Raw genomic sequence first — 23,804 nt, 5'->3', positions numbered from 1 at the left:
ACTGCCCAGCTCCTGCTGCGTCGCCCTGGGGTGCATTACGGAGTATCCGCGTTGATGGGAATGGAGTCGCTTGCTTTACGGCTGCGGCGCTGCTTGTGGGTGCCAGAAATACCCGGTTGCGTTGCATAGCGACCTGCGGACCTTTATTGTGTTCCCCGCTGCTCTACAGGCACGTTCATATTCGTTTTCTTCACGGGGCTAAAAAAACAAAGTGACAGCTGTCGCCCACGGTGCACCTATTTCTTGTGAAAAGCAGAGGAAACAATGGTCGCACACGGGGTGTTTTTTGTCACTGTACGCTAAAGGAGGAAAGTCGAGGGAAATGGAGACACAAAAGAAATTTTTAGTTTCTTTTAGCATATACGTTTTTTTTTTCTTTTTATCTTTAGCAGCACAAACCTTTTCATCACTGTCAGTTTAAATTACCTACGCTGCAGTACCACGCAATGCCCACGTTTTCGACAGGTGGGCCCCGTCAGACGTAACGCGACGGCAATACATGCGTCTCTCTTTTTGGTCGTTTCTTTGTCTTAGTCCGAACACATTGTTTTTAAATAGCATGTGACAGATATGACTTTTGCCATTGAAATTCTGGAAAAGGTGCAAAGTACCTTCGCGAAAAATTGCAATGTCCAGGTTTGTAATTAAACAGTCTCACTAATTACCTTCCAGATTATTCTTTAGGGCAGATGTTTTAATTTCGACATTTGTGCCGAGCCTATATCGAAGTCGGGATGCTTAACAGAAATGTCAAGATTAGTAGCACTATGGCGAAATCCGTCCTTAAAGTATGCTAAAAGATACATTAGTGCTAAACGAGTTTCCCACAAGCTTCCATCTAGCAGTTGGGGACTATCTCCAACTAGAACCTCAAGGCATTTCTGAATTTTGCAACTGCAACATGCGCTCTAAAGTGAGTAACAAAAAAGGTAATTAGTGAATTTTTTGAAGACAAGGTTTTTTATTTTGCTCGCTTCATAAGTGCTTGGCCTACCGGGGATCTACACATATTTATGTATGTAACGTCGTAAGAAAAGCGCCAATTTCGTTACATTGCAACGTAGTAGCGAAAGTCAAAAAACGTATGAAAATGTAGGCTTTAACTCAAGAAGAAGCGAGAATTTCTCGCAGAGTAGGTTGACTTAATGGTACGGGTGTAATTAGCGCCGATATAGACGGAAATCAACCAGATTGCACAACAGACTTTACCATTACCGGGATTGGCGCACCTGCCCTCTCGGTGAAAAACATGTGTAATGCCTTCCCAATTTCAGCACCAGATGTTGCTCTACGAAGACCTTCATTAGTATTTAATTATAGCCATTTTGAAATAAAAGGATGGTTCCTACAGAGATATGCCATCAGTGGTGCCGATCACGAGGTGACCGGTGACACGTGGTATTTAGTCGCTAACAACCATTCATTAATTAACTTTAAACTTTTAGTTCCAGCGGGATCATTGTAACTGGGAAAATGAAGCGAGCTTCTGGTACAATCCATGTCAACTTTCGGATCTGGAAAAATTCGACCACCCGGGGAACTGTGGCACGACGAATTTCGGCTCTCAGAGCGTGGGCAACACACAACGGGAGGCTGCAGCGAGCGCAAATCCGCGCCCCTCGAGGCCACGTTCTGCTGGCGTCAACCAGCAGCGTGCGAGTTGCGCCTCCATGGACCTCGCTCTCGCAGCGCACTGGCTGCTTGCGTCACCCGCTGCCGGGTGACGTAAGCAGAACGTCGCGCCGAGGGGCGCGGCGACGTGCGGTGTACCATGTGCGAAGTCGTTGTCTACTTTGGCATCGACTTTGGTTGACTCTGTTTCTTTAATTAGCTACCTTGCATTGCGACTTCCGGTCCTTCTCGGCTGGCGAAATAAAATACCGAAGAACCCGGAACCGCTGCCGCCACACGTGACCGCGCAGCCTGCAATGATGGCGGCAGCTGCCACGCCGAGACAATGGCGCGAGCGGAGAAGCCGGAGGGCAGTGCGCATGCGTAATGGTGACTAGACGAGCGGGCATGGTCCTTGCCTGGGCTGCGCAACTAAAGTGACTGTTGTTTTCCAAGTACTGCAAGTTTTATCGAAATCAAGAGCAAGAACTGCACGGCACACAGCGCTGTCATACCTTGATTTCGCCAGCCGAGAGGGCACGGAGAACAGTCATCTTTGCCTATGCCTCCGCCCCGTTGTCAGACTAAACGCCGCACGCAACAGCCACGTCACATCAGGGAGGAGCTTTGCGCCGCTCCTCACTCTATTGCATGCGTAATCATGCGAACTACAGTCGGATATCTCGGAACGTAGACACCCTAGAAGAATTCTTCCAATTGAAACTGTGTAGAAAACGACTGCCTCTAACTTTTCAATACAAGCATACCCACTTACTGCAATCAACCACAAGTTAATGATTTAACTTTGGTTAGTTTGGCTGCTAACAGCGATAATTATCATCTCACTTTGTGTCCCCCTGGCCACAACTTATTTGCACAGGTGGTCTTCGCGTGCTTCCCAGTGCCTAATTTTAAGAAATCCATCAGGCTTAAGTGTGAACACCCTCCATATATATATATATATATATATATATATATATATATATATATATATATATATATATATATATATATATATGTATATATATGATCGCAGTGTCTACGTTAATTGTATAGGCGGTCAGCCAATGACAAAGGGCCTTTCGAATGTAAGGTTACTTTTTCCGTGTTACAATTCCAATTAATTACTTTATGTATTTATTTATTTATTCATTCAAGGGCTATCGGTATATTCAATCATATATGCCAGGAAATGTAATTTTCTCTGTTATTGTTGATTACTAGTCTAGTGTGTGTATCTAATCTTTTAATATTTTTATTTTCTCCTGTATTATCTTTATTGCGCGTATTATAATTTATTTCCTTCGCTGTATAATTTTGCTTTCTCTGCCTTGCTCACTTTTTCACTGTGTTGTATCCTTTACATTCTTTTTTTTCTTTGCAAGTCTCGATATCTCTTTTCTTTGTTTATCCTAGTGCAGCAATTGACACCGCATGCTTTTGTTGCTTCCTGCACATGTATTATTTTGAACTGAACCGCAGATCGCTTGCTGTGCTACTCTGTAGGGAACCGGAGCCTTGTCAAGGTGCGAACCTGCAGCTTTATCCCTCAACCCCCATATTTCTCATAGAGAAAAAAAAGTTCATTTGACTGATTGATTGATTCATTCATTCATGCATGAAAAGTCTTGTGAATTCGGCTTCTGGTCCCGTATCAAAGCTTCATTTGCCTACCTTCCTTTGCTGACCTTCGCATAGCTTTTAATTAATCGCTTCACATAAGTCAAACGTGTGCCTTGGATCTCCAGAATTTCGGCTCGTCCACGAAAGCAACATCGCTGACTGATCCGCTCTTAGAGCCCAATTTCCCCATATTTTCGCCTCCCTATTTAGCCCTTTCGAGGTCGAAAAAGCAGAGGCTAAACCTGCGGCTACAACTCGCACGCGAATCATGTACACCTCTTAAAACCAGGACATTCTGGCTTTCTGCCGCCATGCAAATAATACCACATTGGATGCCGAGCGCAAATGTAAAATGTTGAAGGGCATTGCCACCGTCGCGTCCAACGCGTTGGTTGCTCAGAAATAGGCCACTGTATACACGACGTTCCAAGCCCGTGTCAGCACCTTAACGAGACAATTCGTTTTCACCACGACTCTACAGCGACCCTTACATTTTCGACGCTTTTAATTTACGTGATCTTGTTCACCACCAAGCACCATACCGCGCAAAGAACTTCAGGAGCAAGAATTTCGGGTCTTACTCGGGCTGGATTGCTTCCGACCACCACTTTCCGGCTTGAAGTAGCTCGTGAAATGAGAGTTGGCGTCCATGGCGTTGCCGACAACTGCCAAGTCTGTCGCTCATGTTGCATCACTACAATCCACCGCCGTCACTGCCAAGACACGGGCTCTTCTTGTGGCCATACAGCCTTGGCTTCGACGGAAGCCAAGGCCACAATTTTGTAGCGACACCTTTCGCTCGATGCTAAGCCGCTTTTATTATCCGCCGTTCACAGCTGCCTGATCCAGTTGATAACGCTGGTGGACCATCACTTTGACCACTGACAAACAAACGAAAAGCTCGAAAAGAAATAGCACCTGAAAAGGCGTCCCCACAAAATCGCGGCCCAGGGCATCTGCTGCGCCATCATATATGTACCCTCCGCTATTCCCGATGGGATGGCTTTCCTTTTGAGGCACTCAGTGGCGCAGATAGTAGGAGCCGCGTTCATCGCGCGACATCTGCAACGCACAACACATGCTTCAATTGAATAAAACATTATATCGGGCCAGTTGGTGCATACCAGCTTCAGGTATATAACTTCACTTTATTTTTCGCCTGTAGTATTCGATAATACAGCAAGAAAAGAAATGAGAAGAAAGATTAAACCAGCCAAAGGCCAGTACAACGTAAGGGTTCCTTTCACTCCATTCTATTCCTTGCTTATCTTCCACCGCCCACGAGCGGCGGATCCCCCTGATAATGAAGGCGAAGCGACCCTCGGTCCACGGCGAAGCGCAAAAAAATAATAATAAAGAATGGGAGTAGAATCTTTGCATTATACCAGCGATGGTCGGGCCTCGTGCGTTGCTCGGATACACCTAGGAGGTTGGCGTGCTGCTCTGGACCTTTTTTTCGAATTCATATTAGTGCGGCTGCTGAGTCTCAGAGAAAGTAGTCATCGTGGGAATCCTCAAATCGGCGGAACTTCATGAGCTGGTGCACGCTCGATGGTTACTGCGCAAACGCTCACCGGCATCCTGAAAAATGGAAGGGCGTGGCGAGTGCTTAATAAGCGGGAAAGGGTGGTGGACATGATTGTTGCGTCAACTGCTTTTCCGGCGCATTACTTGCTACCACACAGTGCAGTGTCGCAAGGGCAATCATTCTCCCTCGTGGCGAGAGGACTTGCGGATATTGCGACTGCAGCCCTCTTGACTCACGGCATCCTTTTTTTTCGCAATTGTAAAAACCTGCGCAATATATTAGGTTGGGATACCAGGTTTACAATATCTTATGACACTTATTTATGACTTGCCTGGAAGCGTTGTTGCCACGAATCCTTTATCTTTTCGGTCCGCGTTATAGTGTATACTTGCAGTCAGCTCTTAAGTATGCGAAAGCAACCTCAGCACTTACTAAGCCATTAGGGAGAAGCTCAGCGGGGTTCGGGTAAATTTCATGTGTGAAGATAATGAGAACAACATTGAAAAACACCATTCAGGGAAGAAAAACTGCATGCACTGCTTCATCATCATCATCATCATCAGCCTAGTTACGCCCACTGCAGGGCAAAGGCCTCTCCCATACTTCTCCAACTACCCCGGTCATGTACTAATTGTGGCCATGTTGTCCCTGAAAACGTGTTAATGTCACCCGCCAACCTAACTTTCTGCCGCCCCCTGCTACGCTTCCCTTCCCTTGGAATCCAGTCCGTAACCCTTAATGACCATCGGTTATCTTCCCTCCTCATTACATGTCCGGCCCATGCCCATTTCTTTTTCTTGATTTCAACTAAGATGTCATTTACCCGTGTTTGTTGCCTCACCCAATCTGCTCTTTTCTTATCCCTTATCGTTACACCGATCATTCTTCTTTCCATAGCTCGATGCGTCGTCCTCGATTTCAGCAGAACCCTTTTCGTAAGCCTCCAGGTTTCTGCCACATATGTGAGTACTGGTAACACACAGCTGTTATACACTTTCCTTTTGAGGGATAATGGCAACCTGCTGTTCATGATTTGAGAATGCCTGCCAAACGCACCCCAGCCCATTCTTATTCTTCTGATTATTTCTGTCTCATGATCCGGATCCGCAGTCACTACCTGCCCTAAGTAGATGTATTCCCTTACGACTTCCAGTGCCTCGCTGCCTATTGTAAACTGCTGTTCTCTTCCGAGACTGTTAAACATTACTTTAGTTTTCTGCAGATTAATTTTTAGACCCACTCTTCTGCTTTGCCTCTCCAGGTCAGTGAGCATGCATTGCAGTTGGTCCCCTGAGTTACTAAGCAAGGCAATATCATCAGCGAATCGCAAGTTACTAAGGTATTCTCCAATAACTTTTATCCCCATTTCTTCCCAATCCAGGTCTCTGAATACCTCCTGTAAACACGCTGTGAATAGCATTGGAGAGATCGTATCTCCCTGCCTAACGCCTTTCTTTATTGGGATTTTCTTGCTTTCTTTATGGAGGACTACGGTGGCTGTGGAGCCGCTATAGATATTTTTCAGTATTTTTACATATGGCTCGTCTACACCCTGATTCCGTAATGCCTCCATGACTGCTGAGGTTTCGACAGAATCAAATGCTTTCTCGTAATCAATGAAAGCTATATATAAGGGTTGATTGTATTCCGCACATTTCTCTATCACCTGATTGATAGTGTGAATATGATCTATTGTTGAGTAGCCTTTACGGAATCCTGCCTGGTCCTTTGGTTGACAGAAGTCTAAGGTGTTCCTGATTCTATTTGCGATTACCTTAGTAAATACTTTGTAGGCAACGGACAGTAAGCTGATAGGTCTATAATTTTTCAAGTCTTTGGAGTCCCCTTTCTTATGGATTAGGATTATGTTAGCGTTCTTCCAAGATTCCGGTACGCTCGAGGTTATGAGGCATTGCGTATACAGGGTGGCCAGTTTCTCTAGAACAATCTGACCACCATCCTTCAACAAATCTGCTGTTACCTGATGCTCCCCAGCTGCCTTCCCCCTTTGCATAGCTCCTAAGGCTTTCTTTACTTCTTCTGGCGTTACCTGCGGGATTTCGAATTCCTCTAGGCTATTCTCTCTTCCAGGATCATCGTGGGTGCCACTGGTACTATATAAATCTCTGTAGAACTCCTCAGCCACTTGAAGTATCTCATCCATATTAGTAACGATATTGCCGGCTTTGTCTCTCAACGCACACATCTGATTCTTGCCTATTACTAGTTTCTTCTTCACTGTTTTTAGGCTTCCTCCGTTCCTGAGAGCCTGTTCAATTCTATCCATATTATAGTTCCTGATGTCGGCTGTCTTACGCTTGTTGATTAACTGAGAGAGTTCTGCCAGTTCTATTCTAGCTGTAGGGTTTGAGGCTTTCATACATTGGCGTTTCTTGATCAGATCTTTTGTCTCCTGCGATAGCTTACTGCTTTCCTGTCTAACGGCGTTACCACCGACGTCTATTGCGCACTCCTTAATGATGCCTATGAGATTGTCGTTCATTGCTTCAACACTAAGGTCCTCTTCCTGAGTTAAAGCCGAATACCTGTTCTGTAGCTTGATCCGGAATTCCTCTAGTTTCCCTCTTACCGCTAACTCATTGATTGGCTTCTTGTGTACCAGTTTCTTCCGTTCCCTCATCAAGTCTAGGCTAATTCGAGTTCTTACCATCCTATGGTCACTGCAACGTACCTTGCCGAGCACGTCTACATCTTGTATGATGCCAGGGTTCGCGCAGAGTATGAAGTCGATTTCATTTCTAGTCTCACCATTCGGGCTCCTTTACGTCCACTTTCGACTAACCCGCTTGCGGAAAAAGGTATTCATTATCCGCATATTATTCTGTTCTGCAAACTCTACTAATAACTCTCTTCTGCTATTCCTAGAGCCTATGCCATATTCCCCCACTGACTTGTCTCCAGCCTGCTTCTTGCCTACCCTGGCATTGAAGTCGCCCATCAGTATAGTGTATTTTGTTTTGACTTTACCCATCGCCGATTCCACGTCTTCATAAAAGCTTTCGACTTCCTGGTCATCGTGACTGCATGTAGGGGCATAGACTTGTACCACCTTCAATTTGTACCTCTTATTAAGTTTCACAACAAGACCTGCCACCCTGTCGTTAATGCTATAGAATTCTTGTATGTTACCAGCTATTTCCTTATTAATCAGGAATCCGACTCGTAGTTCTCGTCTCTCCGCCAAGCCCCGGTAACACAGTACATGCCCGCTTTTTAGCACTGTATATGCTTCTTTTGTCCTCCTAACCTCACTGAGCCCTATTATATTCCATTTACTACCCTCTAATTCCTCCAATAACACTGCTAGACTCGCCTCACTAGATAGCGTTCTAACGTTAAACGTTGCCAGGTTCAGATTCCAATGGCGGCCTGTCCGGAGCCAGGTATTCTTAGCACCCTCTGCAGCGTCACAGATCTGACCGCCGCCGTGGTCAGTTGCTTCACGGCTGCTGGGTACTGAGGGCCGGGGTTTGATTGTTGTATTCATATAGGAGGTTGTGGCCAAGTACTGCACCAGGGTGGCCAATCCTGCTCTGGTGAGAGAGTGCGTTACCGGATCTGGTCACCGGGATCAGGCCGCACTCCAGGCCTGTTTGTGCAATTTTCTCAACACACGTTTTTTTTTGTATTTTCCGGTGGAGAATTGCGCGGCACCGCGATTTGAATCACGGTCCTCTTGCACGGGAGACGCATACTCTAACGTCCCCGCAGGAGTTACATTAAAAATTAAATTATGGGGTTTTACGTGACAAAACCACTTTCTAATTATGAGGCACGCCGTAGTGGGGGACTCCGGAAATTTCGACCACCTGGGGTTCTTTAACGTGCACCTAATTCTAAGTACACGGGTGTTTTCGCATTTCGCCCCCATCGAAATGCGGCCGCCATGGCCGGGATCCAATCCCGCGACCATCGTGCTCAGCAGTCTAACACCATAGCCACTGAGCAACCACGGCGGGTCCCGCAGGAGTTGTACGCCTCATTTAACCTACAGTGTTGCCCTATTTGATCAGTCAAGGTTGACCAATCTGAGCTCGGTTATACCGCATGGATGGCACTCGGCTAGAGAACCTGGTATTTATGACTTGCACATGTGTCGCCATACCTAATTGAGGATGTATATAATTTTTTTTAGCAGGGTTCACGTAAAGTCATAAAATAAAGGAAAAGACATTAACAAGAAAGAAAAAAAAGAAAAAAAGGGGGGGGGGAAAGGAACATGACAGGTGATTTGAACTCATGACCCTTGGATGTTGCCCGGAAAGATAGCTCAGTCGGTTGGTTCGTCAGGCCCCAGGTTCAATGACATTCAAAACTGAAGGCCCTTTATAATAAATCACCAGCAATTCTGATTTGCCTATACGAGTACACGATCCGTTCAGAGCCAGTTCTGCAACCTCTTGAGCCATCGGCAAAGCCCAAACGCGAACCGTAGCTCTCATGGAGAAAAGCACGTTCACCATCACAGAGCGCGATGTGTAGTACACACGGAATTCGGATACTGACGTGTTGATTACCGCGCATTCCGTTTCGAAGCCTTCGCGCTGTGTTCGAGCAATCAGTGCGCGCGCTCGTCAACCCGTCGAAGAGCAGGCACGCACCTTATACGAACGTTCTCTCGGAAAGCGTGCAGCACAGCCGAAGCCATAACGATGGCGTCCGCAGCAGATCCCAATTGACGGAAGCCATGCGGTCGTCCTGTCGTGGGTAAATGAAACCCGAGCACAAAAACTCAGATTTGAGCATCGGGATAGTAACATTATATTTGAGACAGAGGCAATATTAGCTGACTAGAGTACAACCCCAAGATCCATCTCGATGAATCAGTCACAACCTTAGGTTATTAAAAGAACATCTTGCGAAGGACGAAGTAATATATGTCTTATATGTTATCAATCAAAAACAATTCTTGCGTATTTCTGCTCCGCTTAGAATTTTCCTGTTCACTGTTTTCTTCCTCGCCGATTATGCAGTATTACAGATCGGCATTTTTACAAGTTAAGAAGGTCCCACTTGCAGGTTTTCTGGTTTTGTTTTATTGTGAACAAACTTTAAGATTACGGCGAAGTGATTCTGAGCCGGTGTTCCCAAAAACGTTCTTACGCTAGAATTGTTCGTTATAGCCGATACCAGCCAAGCGTGATGTCAGATATATTGTCAGGGAAGGCTGCAATGACTGCAATGGTTAAGAACCAAAATCTTCCTGAGTCCGGTCTTAGGGCCCGTACTCATAATATGCTTAGGTGACAAAAATGTTTGTAAGAGCAAGCGCCATATCCAATACTGACATTGGGCAAATCATTAGAGAACGCGACCGGCCAATGGCGAATAGCACTTACGAACTAAAAGCTTTGTGAATTCGCTCCCAAAACATCAGGGGCCGATTTCAAAGTGCCTTTCGTTCGTAAGTGAATTTTCACATTGCTCATCTTTGGACACCAATATATACAGCATCAGTATTGCCCGGTGTTTTTTTTTCTCACGAAATAGTTAAGCATAAGCACTTTTCATGAATACATGCCTGGGGCCCGTATTCATAAAAAAAAAACGTTTTCCGCAAGAATCTTGCGGCTGAGCAAATATCAGCCTGTCCTGATGATTAGACATATTAGCGAAGGCAGCCAGCCAACAGAGAACACTTGCAGACGAAAAGCTTTCTGAATACGAGCCCAGGGGCCTATTTTACAAAGCCCTTCGCTCGCAAGTATCATCTACTATTGGCCCACCGCCTTCGATAATATGTTCAGCATGGTCAGCATTGGTGTGCATTTGCTCTGACGGAGAATTCTAGCTTGAGAGCTTTTTGTGAATACGGGCCGTGATTTTCTTTTATTTATACCTAAAGGTTACATGAACCACCAAAACAAGGGCTTGCAATAATTCTAATTTGTATGTACGCGAGGACGCGGAGAGCGCACCTTCTATCGATGTAGTAGTGTCATGAATGCGTAATGATGGCTAGCAGCGAACAGGCGCGTTCGCTGGTTGTCGATGGTTGGCGCTCGGGCGAGCACTGGCTGCAGGAACTACAAATCGCCCGTACACCGGTGCGCTCATCTTTTGGAATTTTGCCACCGAATAGTTCCGTAATGTGAGCGCAATATTCCGAGCAGCCTTGCGAACGCTGCACAGTTTTAGTGAGCCAGAGTATACTATCGCCGCGGCTTCGAACCAGAAAACGTCCTACATCACGTCCATCTACCAATACTGGGCGACGACATTCGTAGCAGGAGCTTTTCAGTCGAATGGTCTTTCCTATCCCTAGCGCTCATCCGGACCTACGAAGCAGTGTGGTTTTGCTGCAGCTCTAACGTTCATTAAGGGCTCACGTGGGATTACGTTATACGCGTGCCTGGCGTTCCACAGTGCTTCCGACGCTTCGAGACGGCGAAATGGGCCCAGCGGAGGCGTTCGTTCGACCGGCATTCGCACCGACACTCTGCGCACGCGGCGGAAAATGTCGCGTCGATTGAATGGCAGTGAAAGAACTTGATTGGGAAGCGCTAGGAGGAAATGTAGAGATGCCGCCCAAATCGAGTTTGTGTCCTTCGACAAACGATTTCGTCACGTAGGATGATCGTTTGTTTTGGTTAAAATAAATACATTTGCGGAGTTCCAGCGCCTTATAAAGCGCGTTGGTATATATATATATATACACAGCGGTTTTCCGAATGAGCACCACAAAGACTAGACGTTGCGGGGCCGCCGAACAAGTGCTTGCGGTGTATAGTGTACAGGCAGGGAAGGTCAGCCAAGCGCCAGGAATTCCAAGGCTGCAAAAAGCGTAAATCTACTTGTATTCCAATTTAGTGCCAGTACAGCCAATGACACCGCCAGTGTCTCCGCTCTGCCCATCTTCCACGCGTGTTTTGTGATCACGCTGCACTCAGGCCAGGCGCTGACACTTGCGCAAAATTTAAGGCGGTACTTTATGGACGCGCACGGTCTAAAAGTACACGAGTGCGCGAAGCCAATTTCGAAGAGAGCTCACACATATGCGTACGTAATCGGAGAGCTCGGTTTCATTGAACATGATGACGAGGCCGCGTCAGTTTGCGCGTTCCAATCTGTGCAAGGAACTTTCAGTAAGGACTTCAGAAGTCCTTGCCCCAGTGATTGTAATTACACTCAGACAACCTATGTCATATAGTATGGGGGTGTGTATGAAAACGTGACACAGTAGACATCGAAACATTAATTCAGGAGCAGTGGGAGGCCAACCTAACAGACCCGGACTGGAAGAAGCAGCGCAGCCTGGTCGAACGGGCACGGGAGATGGCCATGGCCATCTCAGAAAAGGCTACGCATGAAGCTCACAAAAGGAAACGACAAACAAAGAAGAGCAATCAACAAAGAAGAAGAATCTGTCACAGCGGTACGAAAGTTACAGTATATTATATTAGCTCCTAGCGATTCTAGATGTCATCATAGTTGGCTTCGCGCTGTTTGCTTCTTAATAAATTCAGTAGGCCGGAAAAATCCCTTGTTGGCATATGGCTGAAATTTAACGAAAACTTTTGTAAATTTTGAAACTTAGCAAGAGAGAAGCCCTTGACACCTTTGTGCATTTAATTTTGTTCTGGCCTTTTACCCCTAACTCGAATTCGGTTAGGTCATGTTAGGCGCACAGGTTGGTGCCTGAGTTAACAGTAAAATTATACGGTGCATCCGATAGTAACATTAAATTTATATGAAGCTATGCGGTCCATTATTTGCATATCAAAAGGAGTGTGGCCAAAATGCAACGGTGACACTGTGCAGGCCGTCTAATTGCTCAAGCCGCGCAGAACAGGATAAACTCTGTCTTGATAAATGTTTGACATTAATGGCTTTGTATGGCATAAAAGACAAATGGTTATTATTGACACGTGAACTTGTCCATCTTTTGCGCGTGAGCGCTTTTCGCCATCTAACAGATGTTATCGCTCAGCGCGGGACGCGCCTGTATTTATCGGAAGATTCTGGAATGTTATCGATTAATCTATCCGTTGTAATCTGATTGCATGTATGCGCGACGCGAATGGTGTAGAACTTTCTGGAAGACACGCGGGCACCAGCGATTACTCTGGAACGTTCGATGGCTCGTGTATAAAAGCCGACGCGCTTAACCGGGAGATCAAATTTCGACGATCGCCGACTGTGTTCGCCGTTGTCGTTGTGCTTTAAGTGTAGCCTGTTTTTGTGGGCACAGATTCGCCCAATAAAAGTTAGTTTCGTTTTTCACAGTATTGCTACTGTGTTCTTTACCGTCACTAACACGTGACATCTTTTCACTAAAAAGCTTTACGTAGGTGTCACTCGCTTCGTTCGTTCTGTATTTGTTTAAAATTATTTTGTCTATTTTAAGGCACCACTGGCGCAAGGAATGCAGAAGAATGCAGTTGGCTCAGCTATTAGGTTAGTGGAGGATAAAGTATAGGTGTGATATAACCAAGGGGGAGGGGGGATGGGTGTATTGACCGCCTCCGTGGTCTCACAAAACCTACCGTAACTTAAAACAAAGAACTTTATGAGAAACACTCATCTTGCATTCCACTGGCTACGTCGCTCCATCTTTTTGTCACGCCCTTCCCTTGTGGACGCTCTGAATGTACGCCTGTTTGTAACCATAGGCTACCTGCGTTTCCTTTTCTTTTCTTTTTACTTGAGGGACTATACACGCGTTGATACTCATAACGCCCTACGTATTTTTTATATGGCTCACCCTTACCCTTACCAAAGAAAATCTATAAATTGAGCTCTGGGTGCTCGCAGTCGCACTCTTAATGAAGGCCGAACCCCGGCCGAAACGTCGATATTAACTGCTTGTTCTTGCTCTTCTACGTGGTGGTCTTGTTCTTCTGGAGCGGTATCGGTAAGCAAAATGCTCATTATCGACATTGATCACGAAAGCATAAACATTAAGCTCTTACCATGTTCTGGCTAGAGCTTAGGTGAACGACGCGGCACGAAAAGGCAAGCTAACGAGTCCGTGCCTATGCCTTGCGACGTTACAATAATTACACTTATTCGTTATTATTTGTACACTCGTTAGGCAGCTGTGCCTACTTTTCGAGTGCCAGCGGAAGGTGAACGGCACGTTATTCTTGAGAGGGGGGTCGATAGGTTTAACAGGCCATATGCGACGCTGTGTACGTTCGCTGGACTGTGTTTTGAAGTATTTTTTGCGGTCTTGCTTTTTATCGTGGTAGTTTTATGACTGGTTTTGAGCGTTCTAATGCATTGTGCTTGGAGAACTCTGCAGTAGCACTACTTGTTACAGCAAAAGAAGTAATTAATAATTTTTTTTTCGATCCCGGCTCCGATGGGGTGAAATGTAAAAACGCACGTGGACCATGCAACAAGCACGTACTGACCGCTCAATACGCACGGTAGTCATAATTACGTGGGGCGTAAATTGTCGTATTCAAGAATGTCATTTATGTATTTACGAGGCGCGCGCAAGGCGTGGGGACAGCGCGACTGAGAAATACAACAACAAGCTCAATCATATTGACAAGACTGGCTTCATCAAAAATAAACTCGAACCCCTATGAGACTTCCTTTGAACGTACGACGTTTGCACGAACCATCCTTGAATAGCAACAGCTTGAGCGCTGTATGCGTTGACAAAGGCCACTACAAATGAGGCGTCCAGAACTTCCTTGTCTTCCAGGCACAGCCTTCTTTCTTTTTCGCAGGTTTGAAGGTGATCCATCAAGTCTGCCAAAGACACCTGCTTTGCAAAATGGTAGGGTCATCGCTACCTTTCTCCGCACCCGATGAGAATAAACTCGGTGTGCTACGACACGGACGCACAATCGGCGATCCAGATCTCTCTTTGGCGGCCATCGTAGATCACCTCGTGCTCCACCTGTAGTCTGTGTGCATTGCGAATAGCAGCGATGCCAGGCGAGGGGTGTGAAAAAAACAAAGGAGCCCTTAGATTAGTTTTGTGAGCGCTGTCACTCACCATGTTATCGAACTAAATCCTTTCTGCAGCCGCAGAGAAGACAACCCACGCTGCGAATGCCATAATGGCATTAACTTTTGATTGCTCTTCTTTACCCACTAGGCTGCAACTTGCAGTGGTCAATCGATCTTTCCTGGTTGTGCAAAATAAATTTGAATACACGTAGACACAAACGTCGCCCGTATGCTGCTCGTAATGGTGGCTGCCAGTCACTGTCTATTTGTAAAATCACCAAATCGCTGCGGCCGTAAACGCTGCGTCGTGTTTGTTGACGGCGTGAAAACAACATATCGGTCGCCAAATATAGGATTTTTTTTAGTACCGCATTAATACGCATAGGTCAGAAACACAAACAAGAAAAAAAAAGCGCAGTCTTGTTGTGCATCCAGAGTACAGGGTCATCCGAAGAACTAAGCAAATTTAGACATAAATGCATGATGAAGGGAAAGCAAATGCATATTCTGTCTGGTTCTTTCTAGAAGGGAATAGCTTTGGGCATGCTGGTAATTCATCGTAATACAGAAAACAAAGCGCAGTCAGAACAAAGGACAAGTCCAGACATGACAAGCGGTGGCGTTCAACGGTCTCTGGTCCTGACTGCGCTGTGTTTACTGCATTACAATTAGTTATTTCTGCTTAATACGCCGATGACTGCTATTCTACTGGTCAGTTTTCAATTCTTACGCTACATCACAATGATAGGTCCAGAATCATATAACCCTGACAGCCTAATTCACAAAACTTTTCGTGCGTAAGTGTTCTTTGTTACTGACTGGTGGCTTTCGCTAATAAGGTGTCTTGTATCAGGATTGGTTGTAAATTGCTCTCACTCACAATTTTTGCGTGAGAGCTTTTTGGGAATACGGGTGCAGAACGCGTTATTGGGCTAATTGTTATACATAGCTTGTATTAAGAATATGTCAGGAGAACTTCTCTTTAGGTCCTTTCTTGTATTTATTTTGGTGGTTTTTTTTTCACGCTTTACCTTTAACACAAGCTTTTGATGCGTAATCACGAAAACTGTTTACGCTAGAATGGTTCGTAAGAGTAAATTCCAGCGACTTCTGATACTGTACCTATCAAGTAATAATACCCTCGTAATGAGGGCCTTTGGGGGTATGTTTGAATAAATAATGAATAAATAAGTGACGACGTCCAGCCTATGGCTAATAGACTTATGAAAGAAAGAATTTGTGAATTCGGCAACAGGTCCCTTACTTAATTTGCAGCGAACCTTTGAAGAATTTCTGATTGCTTTGTGATTATCGTCTGTGAACCCTGTGGGATCACTTCTCTTGAGTACCAATTAGTAACTGAAAAACAATCAGACGTGCTCCAAGGTCAGGCACCGCTAAGCGCTTACAATGGCGCAACACTGGTACGTTGTAGTTCGCAAATGCAAACTGCAGGGAAGAATTGTGCCTGAATTGGCGAAACGTTCTTACGCTAGAACTGTTCGTAGGAGCAAATTTCAGCTGATCCTGATGCTGGACATAATATTAGCGAAGGCGACCGACCTATGGCGTAAGCACTTACGTAGGAAAATCTTTGTGAGTGCGGCCCCTGGCGTCTCGGTTCTCCACGGGTAAGAGAAAGACATCGACACAGACAGCAAAGAACACACATTTCTAATTCGAGAACACAAAACATAAGCCTACAACAAGTACACATACAAAACGAGGAATCTGCAGGTTAACCTGGAATGCCGTTAATCTAGGGGCCCTATAACGTAAAACTATTCCAATATGTTTCTATTCCTATCTCCTGACGTCAAATTTGCGTAACCACCAACGTAAGCAGCGGGCGGTCACCCGCAGGGTTGTCTGAACAGACCAATCAAATGCTCTCCCCGTTCATAGGAGGTCACTTTTGTTTGCTTGAAAAACGAATAACATTGCCTACACTGAGCGGCTTGTGGCATCTAATTGGCTGACAAGAGGCGAGGAGAACGCTCAAGTGGAGAGGGATCCGCTGGGGCAGAGCCAGTGCAACTGAAAATCGATAACCAGATGAAGAGGGTGGTGCCGGCGTCTGCGATTGGTCGGCTTTCCCTTACTTAGCTTGTGGTGGCTGGTCGAAAATCGCGGCGGCATGCAACGGAAGCTTAAGAATGACGCTAAAACTAACCCTCAGCAAAGAAGAGTTGGCAGAATGAGGTGGCAAACGTGCCGAAACTGCTCGAAAACGTTACACGGTCACGCAAGAAGTTTTATTATACGTAAATACACCCACGCTCTCCGGCAGGTGCGAGTACCCAGCGTCTCAGCGATCGGCGGCAGCCATCTTTTATTCCTTCCGGAACGGGGCAGCCTGCGGTTATTCCGAAGAAAATTCAGTTTTGTTCGGCATATTAATGCATCTTTATCGCGTACACGTCACTTTGACGCTGTGAGTTTGTGCGGTTTTGTGACGTCGCGTGACAGGCAGGTGAAGTGGGTGCAGCCCGAGAACTTTTTACCAATAGCCGAGGGCTAATGACGAAAAGAGGTCGAATCAGAAATAACTGTTTTTCTTTTTTATGTCAAATCATGCATAATCAGTGTGCACACATCATATCAGATGGGGAGCTATCGCGGTTTTCGTGACGTCGCGTGACAGACAGGTGAAGTGGGGGTGGTCGAAAAAATTTTTGACCAATCGTGGAGGGCTGATAGGGGAATTGGAATAGAAAAGTTTGGAATAGCTTTACGTTATAGCGCCCTAGGTCTTGCTTTCTACTAGTATTAACTCTTCTAGATCACGCGCTCATTATGCTCACTGCTCTAACGAAATGTCCTAAGTATAACAGTAGTCTGTTACGCTTACAAGTGCTTGCTTCCGTGTTGCTAGCGTTGTGTGGGACGGGGTCCGTTAGTCATGGACGCTTCGGTGGCGATGTTGTCCCCGTAGAAGAGGACGGCACCCTTGTTATCGGAGCAAGGCTAGGCCGAAGTACTCGGTGTACAACCGTGGCACAGTTGCGATGCCGCTGGTGCCCTCCTTGGGCTCAGGTCTTCATGGCCTATGCCACCGCTTCGCCTCCTGAAACAGATTGTTGAATTGCCGGATCGAAGTTAGCTGGGTAATTGCTTGGTTGCTTGATCATATGTGATGGCACAACCCACTACGGGAGAGAGGTCATATATCGGGTGGTAGTAGAAATAAAAAACTAACGAATTTCGTAAACTAAAGAGCAGATATAAAAATAATAATAATACCATATGATGAATAAACGAAATAAAGGCACCTAATTCTCTTTTTATGTTATTGTAAGTACAAGAAATATATTAGTGTTATTATTTTATTCAAATCGTTGGTCGTTTATGACGACAAAAAATATGTGGAATAAAATTTGCGTTACAGTTTTTTGTATCCCTCGCAAGGTTAAATTGAGCAATACTTAGTTCCTGTCCCAGAATCCTAGTGCTGACGTCGCCGGAGAGTGTAGCATGGGAAACACAAGGTCGAGCCTTATGCCTGATCAGAGGGTTGCGCGTCAACACTGTCATGCTGTTCTTTCTCTATTTTTTGATGACGATGAAGATGAACCTCTATTTTGTAAGCATGCTCGTGGCACAGGATGTTTTCTTCATCTTCTGTTATCATGCAGTGGCAGTGCTGCCGAAACAGTTTTTGTTTCTTTTGATGCCGTCTCGGCCGATTAGCTGTTCTTCTTCTGAACTCGCGGCAATTGAGTGATGGTGAATTAAGTCTCTCTATAAACAACGCACGATCACAAAGGTAGCATGCTGCACCCAAAGCCCCTGTCCACAAACTTTCTTTTAGACTCGATCCCCGATAAATGTCGAGGGGTGAACCCATTGTATCTAACTGTGCGGTGCGCGGTTGATCGAACCCCTTGCGCAGTATATAATTGAAACCAAGCCGTCAAGAAGAGCAAAGCGACGCATGTAATCGCTACTTTAACCAAACCTTATTCGAAATCCTTAATCCAAAATCCGAAATCCTAAGGCTTAACAGTCTCGGAAGAGAACAGCAATTTACAATAGGCAGCGAGGCACTGGAAGTCGTAAGCAAATACATCTACTTAGGGCAGGTAGTGACGGCGGATCCGGATCATGAGACGGAAATAATCAGAAGAATAAGAATGGGCTGGGATGCGTTTGGCAGGCATTCTCAGATCATGAACAGCAGGTTGCCATTATCCCTCAAGAGAAAAGTATATAATAGCTGTGTCTTACCAGTACTCACCTACGGGGCAGAAAACTGGAGGCTTACGAAAAGGGTTCTACTCAAATTGGGGACGACGCAACGAGCTATGGAAAGAAGAATGATAGGTGTAACGTTAAGGGATAAGAAAAGAGCAGATTGGGTGAGGGAACAAACGCGAGTTAATGACATCTTAGTTGAAATCAAGAAAAAGAAATGGGCATGGGCAGGACATGCAATGAGGAGCGAAGATAACCGATGGTCATTAAGGGTTACGGAATGGATTCCAAGAGAAGGGAAGCGTAGCAGAGGGCGGCAGAAAGTTAGGTGGGCGGATGAGATTAAGAAGTTTGCAGGGACGACATGGCCACAATCAGTACATGACCGGGGTTGTTGGAGAACTATGGGAGAGGCCTTTGCCCTGCAGTGGGTGTAACCAGGCTGCTGCTGATGATGATGATGATTCGAAATCCTGCGCAGAGCAGGTAGGCATAGTTCCCGAAAGTGTATTAGACGTTTGTTAAACATTTTTTCTACAATGTTTCCGGTAGGAACCATAATCATTGCCAGGACACATTAGAGATCGAGAACATCAACCAAACTATTTTCAGAAATGCGAGTGTCAGGTATGCTAATTACGTAATTTGTTGACTTTATGCCGCATATATATATAGTTTCCCCTGAAATGTTTTCGTGCATGAGATTAGGCCTGTGCGCTATAGTTTTGGAGCCTGCTGCCTAATGCATATAACCTTCCTTAGGTTCCACAAAAATAGCCTTCAAATAATGTTTGGCCATATTTCACACCATTATGATTGTGAATTAAGGAGTCAGGGGATTGATCCCAAATCAGACACTTGCAGGCAGCCTTTCAAGACCGTTGGTTTTTGTGTGAGTAGCATTTCTGCGTCAGACACTTACCGAACCTCTGACTGGTTACAGCAGGAGATATCTAACCAGCCCAGAAGTACACAGCTATACGTATGTGTTACGGTATTTTCCTTCAGTCGCCTTATTCAGGCAAAACCAGAAGGGCCGACTTGGGAGAGACCTGCCCAATCCGCCGCATGTATTGCTGGCACAACTGCGTCAGAAATAGCACACCAGCGCAAACACGCGTTTCTGCGGACAAGCCACGACGGCACTCTCCGTTTAGACACACTTTCATAAGACGGCAATTCTATACAGGGCACGTGTAACAAAGTTTTCGGTAGTCTTAAGTAATAAAAGACGCAGTAGTAATGCTTTCTCGCGAGCTCTCTTCATCATTCGAGCGCCAGACAAACGACACACATTTCCAAAGAGCTGGCCAGTGCTCGGCACGACTGCATATTTCCTCGGCTCAGCGCGTCATGGCACGTAAACATTGCCTCGCCAAAAACGTGCAGCCTAGAGGAGGCCAGTGCTCGCGTCGGCTAACCGAGGGCCATACTGATAGCGGTACTCGCGCATCGGGACACCACCCTTCCTACGGATCAGTTCTGCAGTTTACAAAAGATCATAAGCGTAAATAAATAAGTGGTGCTTGTTTGCCGTCGGCCACAAAAGCTTGCGGCAGACTGGCTTCGCGACAAGTGTGGATTGCTTCTATGGTAAGCTATGACACTGCTAATTTATTGAATCATAGTGCAAGTCATAGACTCTACTATGCATTGAAACTTTGAATTCGAGGCTATCTCCTCAGGCTTCGTGGGAATTCAACTTTTGCGAAAATTCTCTGCTGCGTAAACGTTTGTGGCCATAATGTATGTATGTATGTATGTATGTGTGTATGTATGTATGTGTGTATGTATGTATGTATGTATGTATGTATGTATGTATGTATGTATGTATGTATGTATGTATGTATGTATGTATGTATGTATGTATGTATGTATGTATGTATGTATGTATGTATGTATGTATGTATGTATGTATGTATGTATGTACCCAGGTATGTTCCGAAAATAAGTTTCATCATCTTTTTTTTGGAAGAGATGATGTGCACCTGGTCAAACAAAGAATCACCGTAAGAATCCACGCCTGCTGCTGTATCAACGACAGAAGGAGCGTCAGTGGAGGAGGAATGACGCATGCGCAAAGCGCCGAAGAAGAGAGGGTGGCAGCAGACCAGCGTGCTCGAGGTTATTCGAGTACCAATAACCAGACAGACAGTAGGCATACAGGCGTGCGCTGACAACGTGGTCACCAAGGGGAGTGCGTGCTTTTATCCAATATGAATGAGGACCTGTTGCCTGCATTGAAAGCCGCACTCTCGGGACGTCACTTCCAAACAATGCTGAATTCGGTGTCCTGCGATTATCGCAGGCTGTGCGATAATCGCAGGACACCGAATTTTACCATAGTGGTTTCTTCAAAAGGATGGCACGCTACAATAAATGCATCAATGTCGGTGCAGCTATGCGAAAAAATAGTGCAAGGTGTAGAGTTCATGATGGCATGATGTACCCCCGCTACGTTGACGATTTTCTGGTGATCCTTTCTGCCCACCCTAATGAAGCCACAACCCTGGTCCACCAAGTGTTTGAAAAATTCAGGAGCATCTATCGAGGTTTGACGCTCACAAGAGAATTGCGGGAAAAAGGCCAAATCCACTTCCTTGACCTTGCACTACACCAGCAGGAAGGGCACACGTGTTGAATGTATGTCCCGCGTTTCAAAATACACCTTCTCCCCTACACATCCAACCATTCTAAAGTGGTGAAGCGCTCCATTGCCCTAGCGGCCCTTAGAAATACGGTCGTTCGCTCTTGCCCCCACTCGATGTCCAGTAGCCTCTCCAATCAAGTCCAGCGGCTTAAAGCAAGTGGCAATTCTGCAGAACTGCTGTCATCCCTGGCGGAAGTTGTATTGCAAGAGGCTCGTTCCCCCAAGAAACAGCGCGAAGCGGGTGATGACTTAACCAAGACTGTTGCAATCCCGTATATACATGGAGTGTCCCATCGCATCAAGAAAGCCGCAGGCCGGGCCATTGTAAAGGTCGCGTTTACTGCACCTAACAAGTTGGGAAGGATGTGCACAAAAGTCAATGGAAGCCGGAGAACACCTGGACTGTGCAATAAGCAACATGTCCCCAAGCCTGTAGATTGCAGTACCAATGTAGTGTATTCCATTACCACCTCTTGCGGCTGCACTTATATAGGGCAAACAGGACGTTGTATTAACGAACGTTTGCGTGAGCATGCGCACTGTGTCAAGATTAAGACTGGCAGTAATCTGGCTGTTCATGGTGCAAAGTGTGGTTGTTCACCACCCCTTGACGACACACGTGTGTTGAAAAGGTGCAGCAATCAGATGGCCAGAGAAATATTTGAGGCGTTTTCGATGTGTCAGTTAGGAGCCAGCTATGTTAGTTCCCCTTCCATAGCACTTTGTGATAAAGAACTTAAGTTCCTTAGTAGTTAATCAGTTTGTCCTGTGTCCACCATGTTATGATTACTTTTATATTGTTTAATGTTATTGACTCATGCGCAGCAGGAGTTGACCGACGATGACTCGCCTTCCCCTTCTTTCACTCTGTTTATGCCCGTTGCGAATTGAATATATTTGCGCAGGCTCTAATAAAGGTGTTGTTGGCAGTCAGCGCTCGTCCAGTGTCCTCTCTTGTCCATGTGTTTTCTTTTTTGAGCGCTGTTTTAAATATGAATGGCCATGATTTATTTTTTGCCAATAAAGTTTCTGTGTGAAATAAATGTCGAAACTTGCTTTCGGAACGTCCCTCGAATATATGTGTGCGCGTGTGTGTGTCTTTCCTAGAGTAGAATTCTCTCCATGAAGGCAGCTGCATATTAACGCGTGTACATGTTTATCCGGTGACCGCTTTTCACCGGCCAACAAATGTTATGGCTCCGCTCAGGACGCTCCTTCATGTGTCGGAACTTTCTCGAGTGTCATCGACGGTTCTATACTTTTCCTGATGTCACCGAACCTTGCGTAATATCATTGTATGTACGCCGCTAATTCTGTAATGCTTTCTGGAAGGCACGCGGGCACCAGCGATTATGCTGGAATATTTAACCAGTCATGTATAAAAGACGACTCAATTGATCCAATGATGAGATTTCGACGATCATCGACTGCTCTCGCTGCTATCGTCGTACGGTTGTGCTTCGAGTGTCACTTGCTTTTGTGGGCGCAGGTGCCAGACGACCAGGAAGGGCGTAGCAAAGTCAACTACCACCATGACGGACCGAGCGCCGCCTGCAGTCGTCGTACTGCAATAACCCAGGAAACCACCTATTTTCCGTGGAGTCGAGATATTCGAAATGGTTTCAAACTTCAACACCTGATACTCTCAAGCCAAGCTGCGTCATGTGTACTTCTCCTTGGTACCGCCGCGAAGACGTGGTTTGAGAACTGAGAGACCACTCTAAGAACGTGGAACCTGCTTAGAAGCAACTTTCTGAAGACCTTTACGAGCGTCGCTCGAAAAGAGAGGGCCGAAATACTACTGAAAGCACGAAGGCAAAGTCTCAGTGATGTCATCGCATCTTCACGGAGAGATGACCTGTCTTTACCTGCACGCCGACCCCGAAATTACTAAGCAGAAACAAAGTCCACTTCCTAAGGTGGAGCTAAAGCAATAACTTTTCGCCGGACTGAGGTTGGCAGAGGCAACGACGATTGAGAAAACTATGCTAATGCGTAGTTGACAATATATCTGCCAAGTGCTCATGACACAGTGCGAAAATAAAGCACACGACTCCAACCATCTTTGAAAGACCACTAGGGCAATTGTTCGTGATGAACTGCGCAAGATGTCCTCTTCTTCGCAAACTCACGTGGCGTCGGTCACTGACATGGTCAAGGACTAACTTCGACGGTCACTTGGAGTTTTTTAAGTGCAGCCCGAATTGCTGCCTCCCGTGCCGGAAGCGATGACCTACTCCGCCGTCTCTCGCAATCAGCGATGACCTACTC

At 45.8% G+C, this 23,804-nt stretch overlaps 1 protein-coding gene and 1 long non-coding RNA gene across 9 annotated transcripts in view; one reads left to right on the top strand and one right to left on the bottom strand.

Annotated features, from left to right (window-relative positions):
• Positions 1 to 17,813, bottom strand: part of LOC135917121 (uncharacterized) — a 90,514-nt gene extending 72,701 nt beyond the window's left edge. For 7 of the 8 annotated variants that reach the window (XR_010569192.1, XR_011514726.1, XR_010569190.1 and 4 more), the window contains exons 1-2: positions 17,541 to 17,813; positions 9,385 to 9,481 (exon numbers count right to left, since the gene is read on the bottom strand). This is a non-coding gene — a long non-coding RNA (uncharacterized lncRNA). Of the gene's footprint in view, positions 1 to 4,347; positions 4,816 to 9,384; positions 9,482 to 17,540 lie in introns of those variants that run through there. The other variant, XR_010569191.1, reaches the window with a different exon arrangement.
• The window catches only part of LOC135917103 (RYamide receptor-like), a 399,699-nt gene that overhangs the window by 141,039 nt on the left and 234,856 nt on the right, over positions 1 to 23,804 (top strand). The window lies entirely within an intron of this gene.

The sequence above is a fragment of the Dermacentor albipictus genome, chromosome 1 (assembly GCF_038994185.2).
Source record: "Dermacentor albipictus isolate Rhodes 1998 colony chromosome 1, USDA_Dalb.pri_finalv2, whole genome shotgun sequence".
Classification (NCBI taxonomy): domain Eukaryota; kingdom Metazoa; phylum Arthropoda; class Arachnida; order Ixodida; family Ixodidae; genus Dermacentor; species Dermacentor albipictus.
Note: the sequence above shows the minus strand (reverse complement) of the source record. Positions and strands in the feature narration are given on the sequence as shown.